At 36.2% G+C, this 23,757-nt stretch overlaps 1 long non-coding RNA gene across 1 annotated transcript; it reads left to right on the top strand.

Moving 5' to 3' along the window:
- The first annotated feature begins 466 nt into the window (after positions 1–466).
- LOC135156642 (uncharacterized) lies at positions 467–11,761 on the top strand. The gene is made up of 4 exons (XR_010295703.1): positions 467–606; positions 3,142–3,347; positions 5,069–5,274; positions 11,410–11,761. It is a non-coding gene; the product is annotated as an uncharacterized LOC135156642 (long non-coding RNA).
- The last annotated feature ends 11,996 nt before the right edge of the window (positions 11,762–23,757 follow it).

The raw sequence follows: 23,757 nt of genomic DNA on the forward strand, positions 1-23,757 counted from the left end.
AAAAGCAGCCATCATCAAATCAAAAGCAGCCATCATCGAATCAAAAGCAGCCGCCATCAAGTCAAAAGTGGCCGTCATGAAGTCAAAAGTAACCGTCATCAAATAAAAAGCAAGTAAAAAGTGGCCGTCATCAAGTCAAAAGTAACCGTCATCAAATAAAAAGCAAGTAAAAAGTGGCCGTCATCAAGTCAAAAGTAACCGTCATCAAATAAAAAGTGGCTGCCATCAACTTACAGGTGTCCTTTTGGCGCGCACATCAGGAACGCCGAAAGGACAACATTGATTTGATGTTAGAAACTGATTTGATGATGGCTGGTACAGAGGGATATGATGCTGAAAATTGATATGATGATGGCCACTTTTGATTTACTGATGGCTGCACTTGATTTGATGATGGCTGGTACGGAGGTCCATCAAATCAAAAGTGACAGTGATCAAATTTTAGCCTTTCCGCGTTCCATAGTTTTCGCTCCGGGACGATCACACTTTTTCACAGCTCAGATTGGCACGTTGGTGAACTTATTAGCTTAGATTTCACGTTATTCATGCCTACATGAGCTGCATACAACTGCTCTAATCGGTAGGATGTGGACGGACATTGCATTCGTAAGTTCAGCTATGTTTTCGACTTTAAAATTACGTTGAAAAAAAATGGGAATTCGTTAGTCGTTACCAAACTTGCATTTGCAAAAAGCTGTGTAACACTAACAATACCGGTACTAGTCCCGTGTATTTAAGTTTATGTACTGTACTCTGTAGTCAGCAGACCATTGGGGGGGGGGGGGGGGGGTTGGTCTTTTCTGCACACCTAAAAAGTAAAATGGTTATGAATTATACAGGTTGAAGATATTTAGGCCTTGATCTTAATAATTAATGTAAAATTCATTTCGAGCAAAATGCTGAAAATTTCATTGAAATTGGATGACAACAAAAGTTATTGATGCCTGGGCCCTGGCCGTACATGCCGTATAAAAAACTCTAACTTAACGTTAGGCTACTCCACTCAGTGACTCACGCGTATTGCGAGGTTAGTATTAGTATACTAACCTCGCACCATTAACCACGTTTGGCAATGGATTTCTAACTAGTGGGTCATGCGTGCTGTGATCCCACTTCTGGTGTCCACAACACACAACTTCTATTGCTTGATTTTTCTGGGCGCGGCGGCATGTAATGAAGCCTTGAGTGACTAGGCCTACAAAACTCAGGCGATGGTTCGTATAGCCAGCCATTAAACACTCCACTATAGCCTATAGGTGAAGCGGAGGTTAGCAGTAGTGAAGTGTAGTGGAGCTTACACGAACCATCGCCTGCTGTACTAGTATAGATGTGGTACTGGCCCTGGCCCCACTCATTACTAGTTCGAGGTTAGTTGCTACATATAGTTGCTACAGTACATGTATAGATCTATAGTACTAACCTCGTACACCGAACTGCATTTGGCCCTGGATTTCTGTGAAGTTGGCAAACATCGCTTCATTACAATACAGAATTAATATTTGCCGAAACTCCTCGCTACTCACCGGGGCGCTTTGCGGTGAGTAGCCATAATACAAAAAGTCAATAGTATATTTTTAATTAAATCAAAATCATATTTTAAAAAAAGCAAATTTGATTACTTTGGAGTTTGGACTAGAAAGTGACTTCGCGTGTCTCTTCTTTTTACGCAAATAAAAGGAAGCCAGATGGTGGCGCTAATAAATTTCACAGCCTTGATTCAGGCTCGCTTCAAATGCAGCTCCTCGGTAATTATGCCCCCGCAGACAAAGTCCGGAGGGGGCATTAAGCGTTGCCCCTGTCCGTTGATTCGCCCGCCCCCCCACTTGGTTTCCGCGCAATAAATCGAAATATATTTCGATTTATATATATTGATTAAAAAAAATGTTGGTGCGTAGGTGCATGACACCATACCATAGTACAGGCTAACTTTGAATTCGGAGTCTGCAGGTCCAAGGTCACACACAGCTCATGAAATATCCGAGTTGGTTTCCACATGATGACTTATGAAATATTCTACATATTTAAACGAATTTGAGTGTGTAGGTAGATGACACCAAAATACAGGTTAAGTTCGAATTCGTAGTCGGCAGGTCAAAGGTCACGGCTCATTAAATATGCAATTTAGTTTCCGCATGATTACTTTAAAAATATTCTATATATTTAAACAAATTTGAGTGTGTAGGTCGATGATACCAATACAGGCTAAGTTCGAATTCGGAGTATGCAGGTCAAAGATCACAGCTCCTTAAAGATATCTTATGAAATATTCAACAGATTTTTAAAAAATTTGGGTGTGTAGGTAGATGATGATGATGATGCACAGCATTTTTACAGCGGCCTAACAGGGTTCGGTGGCCAGGGGCAAGAGCCAAAAATTTTCCGGTCATATCATGGTATGAATAGGCGTAATGGTGTAATAAGGACGACTATTTTGAGAAATGCAGCTCCTCGGTAATTATGCCCCCGCAGACAAAGTCCGGAGGGGGCATTAAGCGTTGCCCCTGTCCGTTTATTCGCCCGCCCCCCCCCCACTTGGTTTCCGCGCAATAAATCGAAATATATTTCGATTTATATATATTGATTAAAAAAAATGTTGGTGTGTAGGTACATGACACCATAGTACAGGCTAACTTTGAATTCGGAGTCTGCAGGTCCAAGGTCACAGCTCATGAAATATCTGAGTTGGTTTTCGCATGATGACTTATAAAATATTCAACAGATTTATAAAAATTATGGTGTGTAGGTAGATGACACCAAATACAGGCTAAGTTCGGAGTCGGCAGGTCAAAGGTCACGGCTCATTAAATATGCAATTTAGTTTCCGCATGATTACTTATGAAATATTCTAAATATTTAAACGAATTTGAGTGTGTAGGTAGATGACACCAAAATACAGGTTAAGTTCGAATTCGGAGTCCGCAGGTCAAAGGTCACATCTCATTATATATGTAAGTCGGTTCAAAGGTCTAAATTTGTTAATTATATATATATATGCATATTGGTTTCTGCATGATATTAAGTTCAATCATATTGAATGGATTTCTGATCGCGTTAAGCGGGGGCATCTGTGTCCTTTGGACACGTCAAATTTTCTTAATTATGTGTAATTGATTTTATGACATGTGTTTGCATTTGCTGCAGATTCCCATTCAGCCGTTGGACTGAACCGGTACTGTAACACAGTATGGATGGTCAATATGAAACGAGCTTCATTGAATTCCTCCAAGAGCTCTGTACTCCGTTTTGCTCATTTTGAAGATGGTTGCTTTGACAGGACTGGGCAAGTGACTCGTCTTAGACAGGATGCTGTCCCAACCATATTTGATTTCCTGCCTCGTCTTCAGAAGGTAGAGTAGATCTATATCATACATGCGTTCTAAAGAAATATTTTCTCTGTATTATCTACCTTTGGTTTGATAGAACATTGCTTTAAATATTCCATTTTCAGTAGCCAAATAGAGATGAAAATTATCCTATTTGGGAGGCTAACCATGGACCTGGGCCTTAATTTACTGTGTATTTACAGTAAACTCTTACTAAATGAACAAATATATTAAAAATTTGGTTTACCCTACATAATAATCCTGGGCTACTTTTAGATTGCATAGCCCGGGGGGGGGGGGGGGGGGCTTTTTGGTCCCCCTCTTCAGATCTCCGTCGATCGCAACGAAAACCAATGCACACGTCACCATCAATGTAATCTGCAAGCATGGAGCTAAGGGTGTATCGCTGATTTTACAGAATTTAAATTTATTTTTGATAAATTAATAATGCTAATTTATGCCTAAATATAGAATTCTCTGCTTTAAAAGTAAATCTCTAAATAATTCCCCAAATTCTATGATTTCTAAACAAATGTGCTCCTGAAAAAAATGGTAAATCAAATTTCTAATCTTATGTATTTTATTGGTTTTATAATTTCATACGTATTTCTTAGTTTTGGGGCTTTATGTATTTTATTGGTTTTTTCAATGGGATCACTTCGTGGTACTATTCCAATTATAAAAAGCAAAGATTTGATTATTTTCAACAAATCAGTGCAAGAATAATAATGCATTTGTCAATTATGACTGAAAACAGAATTTCCATTGGATTAAATATGTATACAAAATAATATTTTTTAGCAATTTTTGGTCCAACATAAACTCATAAAATGTTGGGTAACTGCGTATCCGGGCGTCTCGAATTTGGTCTCAAAAGCTCTGCGAGATTGAACGAAAAAAAAATAATGGTACCTCGTTTCTCATTGTGGACTTATCGTGAAATATGTGGATGGGGGGGGGGGGCTTATTAAGCCCCCCCCCGGGGCTAGATAGGGTTAATATATCATCATGAATATTAAAAAAAAACATTTATTTTGTTGCAAGTCACTGGAAAAGGTTTGATTCCTAAATAAATATTATTCTTCATGTATTATCGAATATTTAATTGAAAAATTTAAAGCTATCTTTTCATTATCATAATTTTACTTTTTGAAAATTATGCTATTTTGTGACTAAGGCTACGTCTCATGTACTTTCCACCAATAGTATACGATATCAATGGATTCTAGTTAATCCTTTTGGGTAAGATTGTAACTAACTCTGTGTTTGGTAGATAAAGTTATATGACTAACTTGTCCAAGTGTTGAGAAACGGGCCCCTGCTGAGTACATGTAGGCCTAGAGTTTTTATGCCCCCACAGACGAAGCCCAGAGGGGGCATTAAGCGTTGCCCCTGTCTGTCCCCCCCCCCCCAACTTGGGTTTCCGCGCAATATTAACTCGAAAAATATTTAATGGATTAAAAAAAAAATTTGGTGTGTAGGTAGATGACCACAAAATACAGGCTAAGTTCGAATTCGGAGTCCGCAGGTCAAAGGTCACATCTCATTATATATGCAAGTCGGTTCAAAGGTCTGAATTTGTTAATTATATATATATGCATATTGGTTTCTGCATGATATTAAGTTCAATCATATTGAATGGATTTCTGATCGCGTTAAGCGGGGGCATCTGTGTCCTTTGGACACGTCAAATTTTCTTAATTATGTGTAATTGATTTTATGACATGCGTTTACATTTGCTGCAGATTCCCATTCAGCCGTTGGACTGAACCGGTACTGTAACACAGTATGGATGGTCAATATGAAGCGAGCTTCATTGAATTCCTCCAAGAGCTTTGTACTCCGTTTTGCTCATTTTGAAGATGGTAGCTTTGACAGGACTGGGCAAGTGACTCGTCTTAGACAGGATGCTGTCCCAACCATATTTGATTTCCTGCCTCGTCTTCAGAAGGTAGAGTAGATCTATATCATACATGTGTTCTAAAGAAATATTTTCTCTGTATTATCTACCTTTGGTTTGATAGAACATTGCTTTAAATATTCCATTTTCAGTAGCCAAATAGAGATGAAAATTATCCTATTTGGGAGGCTAACCATGGACCTGGGCCTTTACTGTGTATTCACAGTAAACTCTTACTAAATGAACAAATATATTAAAAATTTGGTTTACCCTACATGATAATCCTGGGCTACTTTTAGATTGCATAGCCCGGGGGGGGGGGGGGGGGAGGCCTTTTGGTCCCCCTCTTCAGATCTCCGTCGATCGCAACGAAAACCAATACACACGTCACCATCAATGTAATCTGCAAGCATGGAGCTAAGGGTGTATCGCTGATTTTACAGAATTTAAATTTATTTTTAATAAATTAATAATGCTAGTTTATGCCTAAATATAGAATTCTCTGCTTTAAAGGTAAATCTCTAAATAATTACCCAAATTCTATGATTTCTAAACAAATGTGCTCCTGAAAAAAATGGTAAATCAAATTTCTAATCTTATGTATTTTATTGGTTCTATAATTCCATACGTATTTCTTAGTTTTGGGGCCTTATGTATTTTATTGGTTTTTGTCTCGCCTGCATAGCAGAGCGAGACTATAGGCGCCGCTTTTCCGACGGCGGCGGCGGCGGCGTCAACATCAAATCTTAACCTAAGGTTAAGTTTTTGAAATGACATCATAGCTTAGAAAGTATATGGACCTAGTTCATGAAACTTGGGAATAAGGTTAATCAAGTATTAGTATTCATCCTGCTCGAGTTTCAGGTCACGTGACCAAGGTCAAAGGTCATTTTGGGTCAATGAACTTTGGTCAAGTTGGGGGTATTTGTTGAATTACTATCGTAACTTTGAAAATTTATGGATCTAGTCCATGAAACTTGGACATAAGGTTAATGAAGTACTAGTGAACATCCTGTCTGAGTTTCAGGTCACATGACCAAGGTCAAAGGTCATTTAGGGTCAATGAACTTTGGCCAAGTTGGGGGTATTTGTTGAATTACCATCATAACTTTGAAAATTTATGGATTTAGTTCATGAAACTTGGACATTAGGTTAATCAAGTACCACTGAATATCCTGTGCGAGTTTCAGGTCACATGACCATGGTGAATGGTCATTTAAGGTCAATGAACTTTGGCCTAGTTGGGGGTATATGTTAAATTACCATCCTAGCTCTGAAAGTTTATGGATCTAGTTCATAAAACTTGGACATAAGAGTAATCAAGTATCACTGAACATCCTGTACGAGTTTCAGGTCACATGACCATGGTCAAAGGTCATTAAAGGTCAATGAACTTTGGCCGTGTTGGGGGTATTTGTTGAATTACCATCCTAACTATGAAAGTTTATGGATCTAGTTCATAAAACTTGGGATATAAGAGTAATCAAGCATCACTGAACATCCCCTGTGAGTTTCAGGTCACAAAACCAAGTCAAAGGTCAGTTAAGGTCAATAAACTTAGGCCATGTTGGGGTAATTGTTGAAGTGCCATCATAACTTTGAAAGTTTATGGATTGAGTGAATGAAATGTGGACATGGGTGTAGTTGACAGTCTTAAGTCTCCGTTCAAATGTCATTTATGGTCAATGAACGTGGTATTATGTCATTATATGAATGATGTTTTTGTGAATGATTATTTTATAGTAGTTTTCAAAGTTAGCACTGCTGCTATATTAAATTGCGTAATGCAGGCGAGACTGCCAGAGGCGTTCCACTTGTTTTTCAATGAGATCACTTAGTGGTACTATTCCAATTATAAAAAGCAAAGATTTGATTATTTTCAACCAGTCAGTGCAAGAATAATGATGCCTTTGTCAATTATGACTGAAAATAGAATTTCCATTGGATTACATATGTATACAAAATAATATTTTTTAGCAATTTTTGGTCCAACATAAACTCATAAAATGTTGCGTAACTGCGTATCTAGGCGTCTCGAATTTGGTCTCAAAAGCTCTGCGAGAATTGAACGGAAAAAAATAATGGTACCTCGTTTCTCATTGTGGACTTATCGTGAAATATGTGGATGGGAGGGGGGCTTATTAAGCCCCTGTTACACCCACAAATGTAATAATCGCCCACAAATGTAATAACGCCCACAAATGTAATAACACTTTACCCACAAATGTAATAACGCCCACAAATGTAATAACACTTTACCCACAAATGTAATAATGCACTTTACCCACAAATGTAATAATTTTTGATCGCCCACAAATGTAATAATGACTTTACCCACAAATGTAATAAATTTGAAGGGATTTTTGGCGAATCTGTTCTAAACTAAAATCCTATAGTAATGCGTTCATATAGCACAAAAGTGCAAAGTCTGTTTTCCAGACCCGGTTAATAAAACATTATAGTACAATTCCAAAGTCTTTTTCCAGACCCGGTTGTTTCAAAATTATAATATACGTCCAAAGTCTTTTTTCCAGACCCGGCTAATTCAAAAATTATAATGCAAGTCCAAAGTCTTTTTTCCAGACCCGGTTGTTTCAAAAATTATAATACATGTCCAAAGTCTTTTTTTTCAGACCCGGTCGTTTCAAACATTATAATAGAAGTCCAAAGTCTTTATTCCAGACCCGGTTGTTTCAAAAATTATAATATACGTCCAAAGTCTTTTTTCCAGACCCGGTTAATTAAAAAATTATAATATACGTCCAAAGTCTTTTTTTCAGACACGGTTAATTAAAAAATTATAATGCAAGTCCAAAGTCTTTTTTCCAGACCCGGTTGTTTAAAAAGTTATAATATACGTCCAAAGTCTTTTTTCCAGACCCGGTTGTTTCAAAAATTATAAAATACGTCCAAAGTCTTTTTTCCAGACCTGGTAGTTTCATAATTATTAAGTCCAAACTAAGATACGATAATGATATTCTAGTGGAATAAAATGAGAATCGAGCTTAGTCTTTTCTCCAGACCCAGTTAATTAAAACTGGTAGATAAGTAACGAAGTCCCCAACTCTCTTGTAAATATTAAATAACATGGAAATATAGCATAGTCTTTTCTCCAGACCAGTTAATTAGAACTGGTGGAAAAGTAACAAAGACCCCAACTCTCTTGTGAATATTAAATAACATGGAAATATAGCGTAGTCTTTCATCCAGACCCAAATCTTTCAAATAAGAAATGATGAATGATAATAATAAATTAGTAATAATAAAAAAAGCAAACAAGGACCCACGATCCTATTTATGTTGAAATAACATGGAAATATAGCGTAGTCTTTCCTCAAAACCCAGATCTTTCAAATAAGAAATGATGAATGATAATAATAAATTAGTATTAATAAAGAAAAGCAAACAAAGACCCGCGATCCTCTTTATGATGAAAAACATGGAAATATAGCGTAGTCTTTCCTCCAGACCCAGTTATAAAAGTCATTTAAAACACAACAACAACAAAACAAAGACCCTGCAATCTTATCAACATTGAATAACATGGAAATATGATGTAGTCTTTCCTCCAGACCCAATTATTTCAAAATAACCAACATTATTAAAAAAGAATAACAGAATCTAAGGCCCAACTATCCTTCAAACTAAGAACCTTCAATAAATAAAAGTTTAGAGAGTTTTCTTTATTCCAGACCTTGTCATTTTAAAAATAAGATAAATGAAATCCTCATAACTAAGACTCAATCATATTCTTGTGCCTGTTCAACATGAATAAGATGATTGGGGGAGTATTTCATCAACATTTATGTCCGACAAGTTGTCAGATCTGACAACTGTTCTTGATGTTGATTGGCTAAGAAGCAGTGCTACCAGTGTCGGATAAAACGTCAGACAACTCCTTTCATGAAATGCTCCCCGGGCTCTAAGTTTTGATGTTGTTTTTTTTATATTAAATTTCTTTGCCTGAAAGACAAAATGAATGTTTAATTACATCATTTATTGCAGGATGTTAGGCTGGAAGAGGGTTAAATTTTTTTGTTCTGTTTTTTTTTTTAAATAAACTGGTCTGGTCAAATTAAGTATGCGTTATCACAAGGGTTTTATAGTTTGGAAGATGCTGGGGTCTAAGTTTTAAGATTAATGTTTCGCTTAATTTGTATTTTAAAGAGAACTGGGTGAGGGGTAAAGACAACACTCTAAGCCCAAGCATTTTAAGTGGGTTTAATTTTGAAGATTGGTCTTAGCTGTGATTTTTTTTCAATATTTGTTTATCTTTTAAATAACCGGGTCTAGACGAAAGACTAAGCATAATACTCGTGTTATTCCACAAGAATGAGAATATGACAAAGTCTTTTGTTTTTAAGATTGTTTAAATCATTTTTAAACTACTGGGTCTGGAATAAAGACAACGCTCTAAACATGTGCTTTTCTACATGCATGGTCTTAATTTGGAGGATTGTTGGTTCTAAGATTCGTTTTGGGGGTTGGGTTTTATTGATTTTTTATTCTTGAAATAATTGCGTCTGGAGGAAAGTCGATCTTCGACAATTGGTCTTCATGTAATTCCACAGTAATTAGATTATTGGGTATTCGTTTTAGAATATTTGTAAAAACTATTTTATTTTTTCCAAATAATAACCAAGTCTGGAGAAAGGATCTTTGCTTTACCCATACATTATTACAATGTTTTGTAGGGGTCGTAGTATTATTAAAAAAACTGGGTGTGGGGTAAAGACATACTTTTTTACTGGGTGAAACTTTGGAAAATTGGTCTTAGATTTGAAGTCTTTTAAATTCATTTTTTAATACCCGGGGCTGGAGGAAAGACTTTGGACTTATATTGTAATTGTTTAATTATCCGGGTCTGGAAAAAAGACTTTGCACTTTTGTGCTATATGAACGCATTTCTATAGGGTTTAGTTTTTAGTTTTAAGTAACCGGGTCTGGAGAAAAGACTACGCTTGATTCTCTTAGCGCATATATTCAAAATATACGCCGTATAAGTTGAAAAAACAACAAAGACATTAATTCCACTAGTTTTAATCAACTGGGTCTGGAGAAAAGACTAAGCTCGATTCTCATTTTTATTCCACTGGAATATCATTATTGTATCTTAGTATGGATTTATATTATAATTTTAGAAATAAACGGGTCTGAAAAAAGACTTTGGACTTATATTATAATTTTTGAAACAACTGGGTCTGGAAAAAAAAATTTGGAAGTATATTATAATTTTTGAAACAACCGGGTCTGGAAAAAAGACTTTGGACTTATATTATAATTTTTGAAACAAACGGGTCTGAAAAAAAGACTTTGGACTTATATGATAATTTTTAAACAACCGGGTCTTGAAAAAAAGACTTTGGATTTATATTACAATTTTTGAAACAACCTGGTTTGGAAATAAGACTTTGGACGTATATTATAATTTTTGAAACAACCGGGTCTGGAAAAAAGACTTTGGACTTATATTCTAATTTTTAAAACAACCGGGTCTGAAAAAAAGACTTTGGACTTGCATTATGATTTTTGAATTAACCGGGTCTGAAAAAAGACTTTGGACCTATATTATAATTTTGAAACAACCGGGTCTGGAAAAAGACTTTGGACTTGTACTATAATGTTTAATTAACCGGGTTTGGAAAAAAAGACTTTGCACTTTTGTGCTATATGAACGCATTACTATAGGATTTTAGTTTAGAACGGACTCGCCAAAAATCCCTTCAAATTTATTACATTTGTGGGTAAAGTCATTATTACATTTGTGGGCGATCAAAAATTATTACATTTGTGGGTAAAGTGCATTATTACATTTGTGGGTGAAATTATTACATTTGTGGGTAAAGTGTTATTACATTTGTGGGCGTTATTACATTTGTGGGTAAAGTGTTATTACATTTGTGGGCGTTATTACATTTGTGGGCGTTATTACATTTGTGGGTGCAACAGCCCCCCCCCCCGGGGGGGGGGGGCTAGATAGGGTTAATATATCATCATGAATATTAAAAAAAAAAACATTTATTTTGTTGCAAGTCACTGGAAAAGGTTTGATTCCTAAATAAATATTATTCTTCATGTATTATCGAATATTTAATTGAAAAATTTAAAGCTATCTTTTCATTCTTCTATCTGTTTTTGTTCAATATTTCTTATATGTTTTTTTTTTAATTCATTCATCTCGTACAGAATTCACCCAAGCCAAGGAATTCCCCGAAAGAAAGACGTTTTGATTCAGCAAACAACCTCCCAGATACTGCAAAGTCTTCAGCACCTTCATTTCTCGAGGACCACTCCTACTCAATATCAGAAAGTCCAAGAGGGGTAAAGTGGAAGATAACAGAAGAGGCTGAAACCACACAGCAGAAGTCCCGCCGTGTACATTACTTGCTCTTAAGTTTGGACAAACATGACTCGCAAAACTTTACAACAAATAATTTACGCTATGTGCATTCTGATTATTTAAAATAGCTCAATGAAAAAGTTTACCACTGGGCATGTAACAAAAGTGCATTCATTAAATTTGAACGTGTTGCAAAAATGATGTCTTACAGTATATTCATTCTGACTTAGAATGTCAGAAGAGAAAAAAGTTTGTGAAAAGTAGGAATGACAGCAAGCTGACAGAAGAATAGAACAGGATAGAACAAGGCGATAGTTATGAATGAGCTGTTGGATAGAGACAAAAGATGAATTAAGAATGGGGGTGATAGAGAAAGAGAGACGGGTGTTGGGGGAGCCTGTGATCAATGCCTGAGAAAGCGAAGATTACCATAATTTTTTTAAGGATTTGAACAGTCAGGAAGAATCTGCGTTTTTTTTTCTGTTGGTATTTCTCAAAATACTTGTATGTTTTATGTAACGAAACGGGTATAATCCTTCGGAAGTTTCACTCACACAGAAAATATTAACTAAACAAAAGAAAAAAAAAGCCAAATAATTCACTGATTTTCAATTGTTCAGTAACTCTCATATCCAAAGTGCCCCCTTATCATTTCAATGTATTGGAGAGAGAGTATGAACGGGACATGGCTGTCTGCAGAAAAAAAAAATATGGGGGGGGGGCAAAACATTTTTGGGATATGTGCAAGGGAGCGAAGCGACAGCAGAAAATTATTTTGCAATATATGCGAGAGAGCGAAATGACAGAGAAGAAAAATGCAAGGGACAAGAGATTTGGGAAATATGTGAGAGGGAGCGAAGTGACCAAGCAGAAGAAATGTAGAGGACATAAAATTGTTGGGGTATGTGAGGGAGCAAAGCAACCGATAAAAAAAGCAGGTTAAAATATTTTCGAATATGTGTGAGGAAGCGACTCGTTCACTCTTGAGCAGTAGGGACTTGTTTAAAAATAGCTTAAGAAATGTGCGTTTTCTAAGCATGGTAAACACATATTGTAGGCCTACGGTAGAATTTAGGTGCTCTAAGAGTTAGATTCTGAATGAGCTGCATTTGCTGGTAAAACATGCGCAGAGGATCTTTGTCTTTCATCCATTTTTCACACTTTTCTTTTTATTTCAGTTTCCAGGCAGAAAGGCCCACCCTCCTGTGGATGCCAATGGGGCAGGGGATTATATGCTTAAAATGCCAATTTTTCTGGTTGGAATATCAAACATTATCCTGAGCTTCGCGCTCATTTTAAAAATTATGTATAAACTATTAATGCTGATAAATACATTTAGATGTGCAGTGCTCTCTTGTAAAGCAGTTTTGTACTGAAGAGGCTACACTGGGTAAATAAAACAGAAGAAATGAATAAAGAAATAAATAAAAATGATGTTTCTAATCTCAGACTTTCTTATGCCCCTCGAAAGCTCACCCGCTCTCTCTTTATCTTTGTTTTCATTTTTACAATTCTTTGTTTCTCTTTTGATATCTAAAGTTCCGGTTTTTCCCTTTCTATATCGTGCACTATTCTAAGCCCCAGCCCCACTGGCTTCCACAGGAGGGGGGGGGGGGGCTTCCCCTGAAAACTGAAATCAAACAAAAAAAATGTGAAAAATAAAAATGGATAAGAGACACAGATCCTTGCCGCATGTCTTACCAGCCAATACAGTTCATTCAGAATTTGACTCGTAAAACACCTAAATTCTACCGTAGGCCTATAATAGGTTTATTGCCATTTCGTCTACTGCCATTTTGTCCACTCATCAAATGGTATGTCATTTCATCTACCATCAGTTGTTCCTTTTCCACATCTTCCAATTACCATTTTGTCCAATAGCTAGTTCGTCTAATAACCAATTTGTCTACTTTCATTTGGTCTAATTGCATTTTTGGCCAATTTTTCCAATAGCCACTTTGTCCATTTTCATTATGTCTATTACCATTTAGTCCAATAGTCAATTGGTCTAAGGGCAAATGGCCACTGACCACTTAGTCTACTTACATTTGTCTATGTTCCATTTTGTCCAACTGCAGTTGATCCACTGTCACTTAGTCTAAACCCATTTCATCTAACAATCATTTGGTCTAATCATCAATGGGTCCAATTGCCATCCCGGTCAATATTTGTTTCGTCTACAATCAAATAGGAATAGTCTACTACTAGCAGTCCTTCTAGTTTGGTGCCTGTGTATTGCTACCTCGACTCCTGTTGCTCTTGTGACTTGTTATTAATTTACACCTGTCGTTTGATTAATCTTTTATTAGTGTTTTTTTAAGCTCCATTGTAATACATTTTATGTTTTTATGTAATGTTCTCCCCATCCTTTCCCACTTTTCTCTCTTTTTTATTTTTTTGTACCGTCCAAGGCTGTTATCGTTATTATTATAGTACATTTCTTGTTTATTAGTACTATCATTAATTACTATTATTACAATTATTATCATTGTTATATGTTGAGTGATGATTATCATTTTTAGGTGTGCATTTGTTAAAAAAAAGAAATGAGGGTAAATTCCAAATCAAAGGACCCTATTTCAATTTTATCATTTTTAACCACTCCAATTCCCCCTTTTGTGTGCGTGATGTGGAAGAGAGAGCAGGGGGGGGGGGGGTAGGAGGCTGCATGCTGTACCGCATCATTCCATTCCTGATAGCAGGCCTAGTTATATATTTTTTTATCTTCAGGAATTTCAAGGTATATTTAAGAAGTCATTTCGTCCCCCCCCCCCGGATGATGCATTATATTTGTATTAGACAACATGGCTATTGGACCAATTGGCTATTAGACTAAATGACTATTGGACGATTTGAGAATTGGACGAACTGGTCGATTTGGTTGTTAGACAAACTGATTATTGGACCTAATGGGTGGTGGACGAAATGATAGACGAAATGACAATTATCCGGTAGATAATTTGGATATTGGACCAACTGATATTAGCCAACATGGCTTGGACTAAATGAACATTGGACGAACTGATTAATGGAGATGGCATTAGCCTTAATAGAATTAGACTAAATGGGTGGTAAACGAAATTGCTATTGGACGAAATGGCATTTATAGACAAAATGAAGGTAGACCATGTGGTGAGTGGACTGTATGGCAGTAGACGAATTGGCAATTTACCTTAAAATATGCGTTTACCATTCTTAGAAAACGCATGTTTCCTAAAACAAGTCCCTACCGCTCGGGAGTAAATGTGTCGCTCCCTCGCACATATTCCAAAATATTTTGACTGACCCTGGGTAAATAAAATAAACAATTACAAAAACAATAATGTTGTTTTTAATCTGAGACTTTTTAATGCCCCTCGAAAGTTCACCTGCTTTCTCACTCTCCCCCTCTCTATCTTTGTTTTTATTCATTTTCATTTTACAATTCTTTCTTTCTCTTTTGATATCTATAAAGTTCAGATTCACCCTCTCTAACTTGCACTATTCCAAGCCCCCGCCCCATTGGTATCCACAGGAACGGGGGGAGGGGGGCTTAACCCCTGGAAAATAAAATCAAACAAAAGAAAAATGTGAAAATAAAAATGGATAAAGACAAATAATCCTCTGCGCATGTCTAACCAGCCAATACAGTTCATTCAGAATTTAACTCTTACAGCACCTAAATTCTACAATATTATCAGTTTACCATGATTATAGAAAACAGATATTTCCTATGCCATTTTTAAACAAGTCCCTATCGCTCGGGAGTGAACGTGTCGCGCACCAGCACAAATTCGAAAAATATTTTGATTGACCTGCTTTCTGGTTTTTTTTTATCGGATGCTTTGCTCCCTCACACATACCACAATTTTTGTCCCTCTTTCCTTTTACTTCTGCTTGGTCACTTTGCTCCCTCTCACATATTCTCGAAATATTATGGCCCCTGCATTTGTTCTTCTCGTCACTTTGCTCTCTCACATATATCCCCAGAATAATTTTTCTGCTCGGTCGCTTCGCTCCCTTGAACATATCCTAAAAATGTTTTGCTCCCCCTGCATTTTTTTCTGCAGACAGCCAATCCATTTCTTATCCAACTTCTCTCTCTCTCCAATACCTTGAAATGAAGGGGGGGGGGGTACTTTTGATATGAGAGTGTCTGAACAGTTGAAAATAAGTAAAATATAATTTGGCTTTTTTTTTTGTTTAGTTAATATTTTCTGAATGAGTGTATCTTACAAAAGGATTATACCCATTTCATTACATACAACATACACATATTTTGAGAAATACCAACAGAAAAAACATGTACTATTCATTACTGTCCAAATCCTCAAAAAAAAATTATGGTAATGTTCGCTTTCTCAGGCATTCATCAAAGGCTCCCCCACACCTGTCTCTCTTTCTCTATCACCCTCAATCTCAATTCATCTTTTTGTCTCTATCCAACAGCTCATTAGTAAAGGTCAAGTCTACCCAAGAAAATTGTTGGTTCAGTTAAATTGAGAAAAATCAAACTAGCATAACGCTGAAAATTTCATCAAAATCGGATGTAAACTAAGAAAGTTATGGCATTTTAAATTTTCACTTATTTTTCACAAAACAAAAATATTCACAACTCAGTGACATGCAAATGAGACAGTCGTTAGTTTCCCTCACTCACTGTTTATTTTGTTTTTTATTGTTTGAATTATACAATATTTCATTTTTTAAAGATTTTACCATAAGGACAAACTTTACTGAACCAAAAAAGTATTGAATAATGCTAATTCCACATGATCAGGGATGAATAAAATTTTGTTTAACATGACAAGGAGAAAATTAGAATATACCTTATTCTATATATCAAATGAAATAGTGAGTGGATGACGTCATCAGTCTCCTCATTTGCATACCGACTGTGTACAGAATGTGCATATAACTCTTTTGAAAAATTTTGCAAAATTTTTAAATGTCATAACTTTCTTATTTTACATCCGATTTTTTATCAAATTTTCAGTGTTATGCTTGTTGGATTTTTCTCTTTTTATTCATATCAACAATTTTTGGGGTGGACTTGTCCTTTATCTGTCCCCCTTGCTCTATCCTGTTCTATTCTTCTGTCATCTTGCCGTCATTCCTACTTTTCACAAACTTTTTTCTCTTCTGACATTCTAAGTCAGAATGAATATACTGTAAGACATCATTTTTGCAACACGTTCAAATTTAATGAATTCACTTTTGTTACATGCCCACTGATAAACTATTTCATTGAGCTATTTTAAATAATCAGAATGCACATTGGGGTAATTATTTGTTGTAAAGTTTTGCAAGTTATGTTTGTCCAAACTTAAGAGCACGTAATGTACACGGCGGGACTTCTCGTGTGTGGTTTTCAGCCTCTTCTCCAAGTTCTTAATACAGTCCATTATTGCTGTTAACTTCCACTTTACCCCTCTTGGACTTTCTGATATTGAGTAGGAGTGGTCCTTGAGAAATAAAGGTGCTGAAGACTTTGGTACAGGTGTCTTTGCAGTATCTGGGAGGTTGTTTGCTGAATCAAAACATCTTTCTTTCGGGGAATTCCTTGGTTTGGTGAATTCTGTACGAGACGAATGAATTAAAAAAAAAAAAATATTGAACAAAAACAGATACAAGAATGAAAAGATAACTTTAAATTTTTCAATTAAATATTCGATAATGCATGAAGAATAATATTTATTTAGAAATCAAACCTTTTCCAGTGACTTGCAACAAAATAAATGTTTTTTTAAATATTCATGATGATATATTAACCCTATCTAGCCCCTGGGGGGGGTAAGCCCCCCCCCATCCACATTTTTCACGATAAGTCCACAATGAGAAACGAGGTACCACAATTTTTTTTTTCGTTCAATTCTCGCAGAGCTTTTAGACAAAATTCGAGACGCCCAGATACGCAGTTACGCAACATTTTATAAAAATATTATTTTGTATACATATTTAATCCAATGGAAATTCTATTTTCAGTCATAAATGACAAATGCATCATTATTCTTGCACTAATTGGTTGAAAATAATCAAATCTTGCTTTTTATAATTGGAATAGTGCCACGAAGTGATCCCATTGAAAAAAAAACTATAAAATACATAAGGCCCCAAAACAAAGAAATACGTATGGAATTATAGAACCATGCAATAAAATACATAAAAGTAGAAATTAGATTTACCATTTCTTCAGGAGCACATTTGTTTAGAAATCATAGAATTTGGGGAATTATTTAGGGATTTATCTTTAACCCTAAATAGACTAGGCTATTTCGACGCCTAAGAAGACGGGGGGGGGGGGCTGATTCAGCCCCCCTTATGATCTCGGCCGTTGATCTCGCAATCGCGACGAAAATTGGCACGCGCGTTACCCATGGCATTATCTACAATACCATAATATCAAAATCTGCGAAAAATCTCATTGCTCATTATGTTAATTAATGCGTAAAATCATAAGTTTGCTCTAATTAACAAAATAATGCCCCTAAAATGCTCATTTTTGTTTCACTTACTCTTTATAGGCATCTGATTAAATTAATTTTTTTTAAAGTTGTCAACATCACATTCATTTTTATGTATTTTATTGTTTTCTAAATTTCTTATGTATTTCTGTGTTTTTCGACTTTTTGTTTTTTATTGTTTTTTCAATGGAAATTGTCGGAGACGTTTTTTTTTTACCATAAACAAGATAAAATTAATTGATTTTGAGCAGTAAAAGGAAAAATATGATACATGTTATAAATTTTGGCTAAAAACACTACTTGCATTGGATTTGTACACAAATACACGTTTTTGAGCAATTTTGGTTCTGCATGCAGTTACGAAATTTTGCGTAATTTCGGAACCCTTTTTGGTCAATTTTGGTCTCAAAAGTTGCGCAAGACTTGAAAGTAAAAAGTCAACGAGTGACGCGGTCAAAAAAATTCGCGCGACCGATTTATCGCGAAAAATGTCGAGCTCCATGCTTGCAGATTACATTGATGGTGACGTGTGCATCGGTTTTCGTTGCGATCGACAGTGCATGGAGATCTGAAGAGGGGGACCAAAAAGGCCCCCCCCCCCCGGGCTATGCAATCTCAAAGTAGCCCAGGATTATTATGTAGGGTAAACCAAATTTTTAATATATTTGTTCATTTAGTAAGAGTTTAGTACTGTAAATACACAGTATAGGCCCAGGTCCATGGTTACCCTCCCAAATATGATAATTTTCATCTCTATTTGGCTACTGAAAATGGAATATTTAAAGCAATGTTCTATCAAACCAAAGGTAGATAATACAGATAAAATATTTCTTTAGAACACATGTATGATATAGATCTACTCTACCTTCTGAAGACGAGGCAGGAAATCAAACATGGTTGGGACAGCATCCTGTCTAAGACGAGTCACTGGCCCAGTCCTGTCTTCAAAATGATCAGAACGGAGTACACAGCTCTTGGAGGAATTCAATGAAGCTCGCTTCATATTGACCATCCATACTGTGTTACAGACAGTACAGGTTCAGTCCAACGGCTGAATGGGAATCTGCAGCAAATGTAAACACATGTCATAAAATCAATTACACATAATTAAGAAAATTTGACGTGTCCAAAGGACACAGATGCCCCCGCTTAAAGGGGAATCCAACCCAAATAAAAAATTGTTTTTATAAGGAAAAGAAAAATCAGACAAGTTGATAGGTGAAAGTTTGAACAATATTGGACAAACACCAAGAAAGTTATGAATTTTTAAAAGTTGTAAATATTGGTAATCACTGTACCCATGGAGACTTCAAATTGGCTGCATATGGGATGTCATAGTGATGTAAGGCAAGGACTACTCTTCCATGTACTCCAATTCATATTATGGCGAAAATGTGATTTTTTTCCCAAAAGTTTTATTTCAAATTAATATTTTTCTTTCATGAGGACATAAAACAATATACTACCTGGGTTATATTTAGATTACTGCCCAAGGGGAATGGGTACTTAGGAGAAAACCACTAATCCCTGATAACAAAGTACATGGCCTATGGGAAAGTTGTCCTTGCCCCTTGTCATAATTTACTTATCCAGTTGCCAATTTGAAATCTACATAGTATTAGTGATCTCAATTTTTAAGCAGCTATAACTTTCTTATTGCTTGTCCGATTTCTTTCAAACTTTCACCATTCTGTTTAATTTATTTTTCTCCTTCCCAACACAACATTTAATGGCCAAGGCTGGATTCCCCTTTAACACGATCAGAAATCCATTCAATATGTTTGAACTTAATATCATGCAGAAACCAATATGCATATATATAATTAATTAACAAATTTAGACCTTTGAAACCGACTTGCATATATAATGAGATGTGACCTTTGACCTGCGTACACCGAATTCGAACTTAGCCTGTATTTTGTGGTCATCTACCTACACACCACATTTTTTTTTAATCCATTAAATATTTTTCGAGTTATTGCGCAGAAACCAAGTGGGGGGACGGACAGGGGCAACGCTTAATGCCCCTTCCGGGCTTCGTCTGCGGGGGCATAAAAACTCTAGGCCTACTCAGCAGGGGCCCATTTCTCATTACCTGGACAAGTTAGTCATATATCTTTATCTATTAAACACAGAGTTAGTTCCAATCTTACCCAAAATGATTAACTAGAATCCATTGATATCGTCATATTGATACTATTGGTGGAACAAAAATAGCATAATTTTCAAAAAGTAAAATTATGATAAAACTTACAATTATTGTGATGAATTTGGAAATACATCCTATCAAAATAATAGCAGAGGCGAAATATGCATAAAACATACGCAAACATGCAGACATGGGCATTAAATTGCTGAGGAAATGAAATTATCAGTAATTCATTTCATGACAAAAAAAAATCACATGTATGTGGACATTGAGATGGGTATCCCCAGATATGAAATTTGAATAGTTTAAGTAAACCATACAGGCTTTCTTCCTAAAATGATGATAATTATACAGGTTTTTAGGATTCCAAACACCATCAAAATATTATCATCATGAATAAACTCTTTAGATACCGAAACACACGATTTTATAAATTCTATGCATATATTAGAGAGAGAATTTATCAAAATCTTGATAAGGGTCTGAAAGCGACGAGTACGAGTCCAATTATGGATGGCCTGAAGTGGTAGAATCTTTGTCAATTCAATTATTTTACTACTTTAAAATGAATGGTTTTGTGATGTTTTACCAACACTTGTTATAATTCTGTGCATTACAATTACTATTGAGTGATTTATCTCACTTGTGTGCAATATAATTCATTTTCTATGAATTATTATGTAATATTATAATTTTCGAATTTCGAGGCTCATTTGCATGTATTATGGTGTCATCTATCTAAACACCCAATTTTTAAAAAATCTGTTGAAATTTTATAAGTTATTATGAGGATACCAACTCGCATATTTAATGACCCTGTGTAGTGGTCCACCTGCATTCCCCCAACCAGTTATCGGGAGGAGAGACCTGCGGGTCACAGTTCTGTGTGCGCGCCCTTGTAGGCGACCCAGATTGGCTGGCTCCTCCAATATGCCTTTGAATGTCTTTGACAGATATATGGTGCTATAAAAATGCAGTGGCGTAACAGGCGGGGGGGCAGGGGGGGCAAGTTGCCCCCCCCCTGGCGGATTTCACCGGGAAAATATAAAAAAAAACGGGAAAAAGAAAAAAAGGAGGGAGAAAGAAAGGGAAAGGGGAAGGAAAGGGGAAAAGGAAAGGAGGAAAGGGAAATGGAAAGAGAAAAGGAAAAAGACAACGAAGAAAAAACTGTTTTTAGTAGAAAATGGAGGAAAGCGGGAAAATGTACGATAGAACTAACATTTGAAATAATAATAATAATAATATAGGGTATTTATATTGCGCACATATCCACCTTGTTAGGTGCTCAAGGCGCCCTCTATATTACCCGGCTAAGCTAGGCGTTCATAGCGCACACAGCTTTTTAATGAATTACTTCCTACCGGTACCCATTTACCTCACCTGGGTTGAGTGCAGCACATTGTGGATCAGTTTCTTGCTGAAGGAAATTACGCCATGGCTGGGATTCGAAAAAGAACAAATCATTGAGAAAAGGGCCTATGTAATGCAATAGCACGGTGGGAAATAAATTAAAAGATGACAAAATGGCAAACAATAGCGGGAAACGAAGGTAGAATGTAATTAGTCAAGAGCTAAATTAGAAAACAAAGAAAAGGAACAAGAAAAAAAATAACACGACCGGGCTGCTGATGATTGAAATTAAAGAGCGGGAAGAAAGATGGACTGCATACAACATTGTGCTATAAGTTTTCTAAATTTTATGCAAATAAGCTACCGGGGCTTTGCCCCAGACCCCACACAGTAGGGGCTCTTCATTTATAATCTTCAAATGGCTCTATAACGCCCCCGTTCAATCACGTTCAATCACTGCCATACAGGGGGGGGGGGGGTCGTGGTTCCACACCCAAGAGGATATAAAATAAATTTTATAGGAGACAACGTACATGACGTATAATGAAATGAATTGAAACAATGAAATGTGTTATTTGCTGAATATAATGGAAAAATCTATCACATAATTAGATTTTAATTTCAATAGGCAATTTTTTTCCAGCTCGCTTTGCACACTGGCGACTTTTTACAAATTTTTCCCACATTTCTATGTTTTGCCCCCTCAAAATATTTGGTTCATTACGCAACTGGGTTGAATAAATGTGTTGTGTAAAAGCTATATTATGCCCGCGATTTGATTAAAATTGGGGAAATCTGCAAGGTTTAAATGGCTTTGATATCAAGAAGTTCCTGGGGCTCTGCCCTGGACCCCAAACGCACAGCACTGCGTATGGAAGGGTTGGGCCATGGCCCCCAAAAGTTCTACAGCCAAGAACAAAAAAAGGAGGAATTACCTCCTTTTTTGTTGGAAAAGTATTGTAGGATATGATTTTAATTACTGAATATGTTAAAAAATAGCTCAAAGTTGGATTCTCATGAAAAGTTGATTTTTTTTTCTCGCTCGCTTCGCTCGCTCAGGACTTATATATATAAAGCAGCCTTTTGGCACATGTTCTATACTGCGCTCCTCGTTGTTTTTTTGTTTTGTTTTTTACTCTTCACGCTACTGCGCAAAGAATCCTCTTCACAGTGGCGTACAGACCACCGTGACAAAAAAGGAATCTAAAGAGAGAAGAATTAAATAAATTTATTATCTGGATATCATGTCAAAATCTATCACAAAATTGGATTTTTGTATTAAAAAGGAAAAAAAAATAATTGCTCGCTCGCTTCGCTCGCTCGCATTTTTTTTTAAAAGATAAATTCTGGCCTTCTCAAAATAGTCGCCTTATTACACCATTACGCCTATTCATACCATGATATGACCGGGAAATTTTTGGCTCTTGCCCCCCCCCCCTGGCCACCGAACCCTGTTACGCCGCTGTAAAAATGCTGTGCATCATCATCATCTACCTACACACCCAAATTTTTTAAAAATCTGTTGAATATTTCATAAGATATCTTTAAGGAGCTGTGATCTTTGACTAGACAGGAATAACCGTCGTTTCTGGGGATTTATTCAACAATTTCTGACATTTTACTGGTGAGTGGAGCCAACGTAGTTCAGCGGAACAACCAAAATACAGAGACTGAAGCTTTTGGTCTAATCTTTGACCTGCATACTCCGAATTCGAACTTAGCCTGTATTGGTATCATCTACCTACACACTCAAATTTGTTTAAATATGTAGAATATTTTATAAGTAATCATGCGGAAACTAAATTGCATATTTAATGAGCCGTAACCTTTGACCTGCCGACTACGAATTCGAACTTGACCTGTATTTTGGTGTCGTCTACCTACACACTCAAATTCGTTTAAATATGTAGAATATTTCATAAGTAATCATGCGGAAACTAAATTGCATATTTAATGAGCCGTGACCTTTGACCTGCCGACTCCGAACTTAGCCTGTATATGGTGTCATCTACCTACACACCCTAATTTTTATAAATCTGTTGAATATTTCATAAGTCATCATGCGGAAACCAACTCGGATATTTCATGAGCTGTGACCTTGGACCTGCAGACTCCGAATTCAAAGTTAGCCTGTACTATGGTGTCATGTACCTACACACCAATTTTTTTTTAAATCAATATATATAAATCGAAATATATTTCGATTTATTGCGCGGAAACCAAGTGGGGGGGGGGGGGGCGGGCGAATCAAC

This window comes from Lytechinus pictus, chromosome 14 (assembly GCF_037042905.1).
Source record: "Lytechinus pictus isolate F3 Inbred chromosome 14, Lp3.0, whole genome shotgun sequence".
NCBI lineage: Eukaryota > Metazoa > Echinodermata > Echinoidea > Temnopleuroida > Toxopneustidae > Lytechinus > Lytechinus pictus.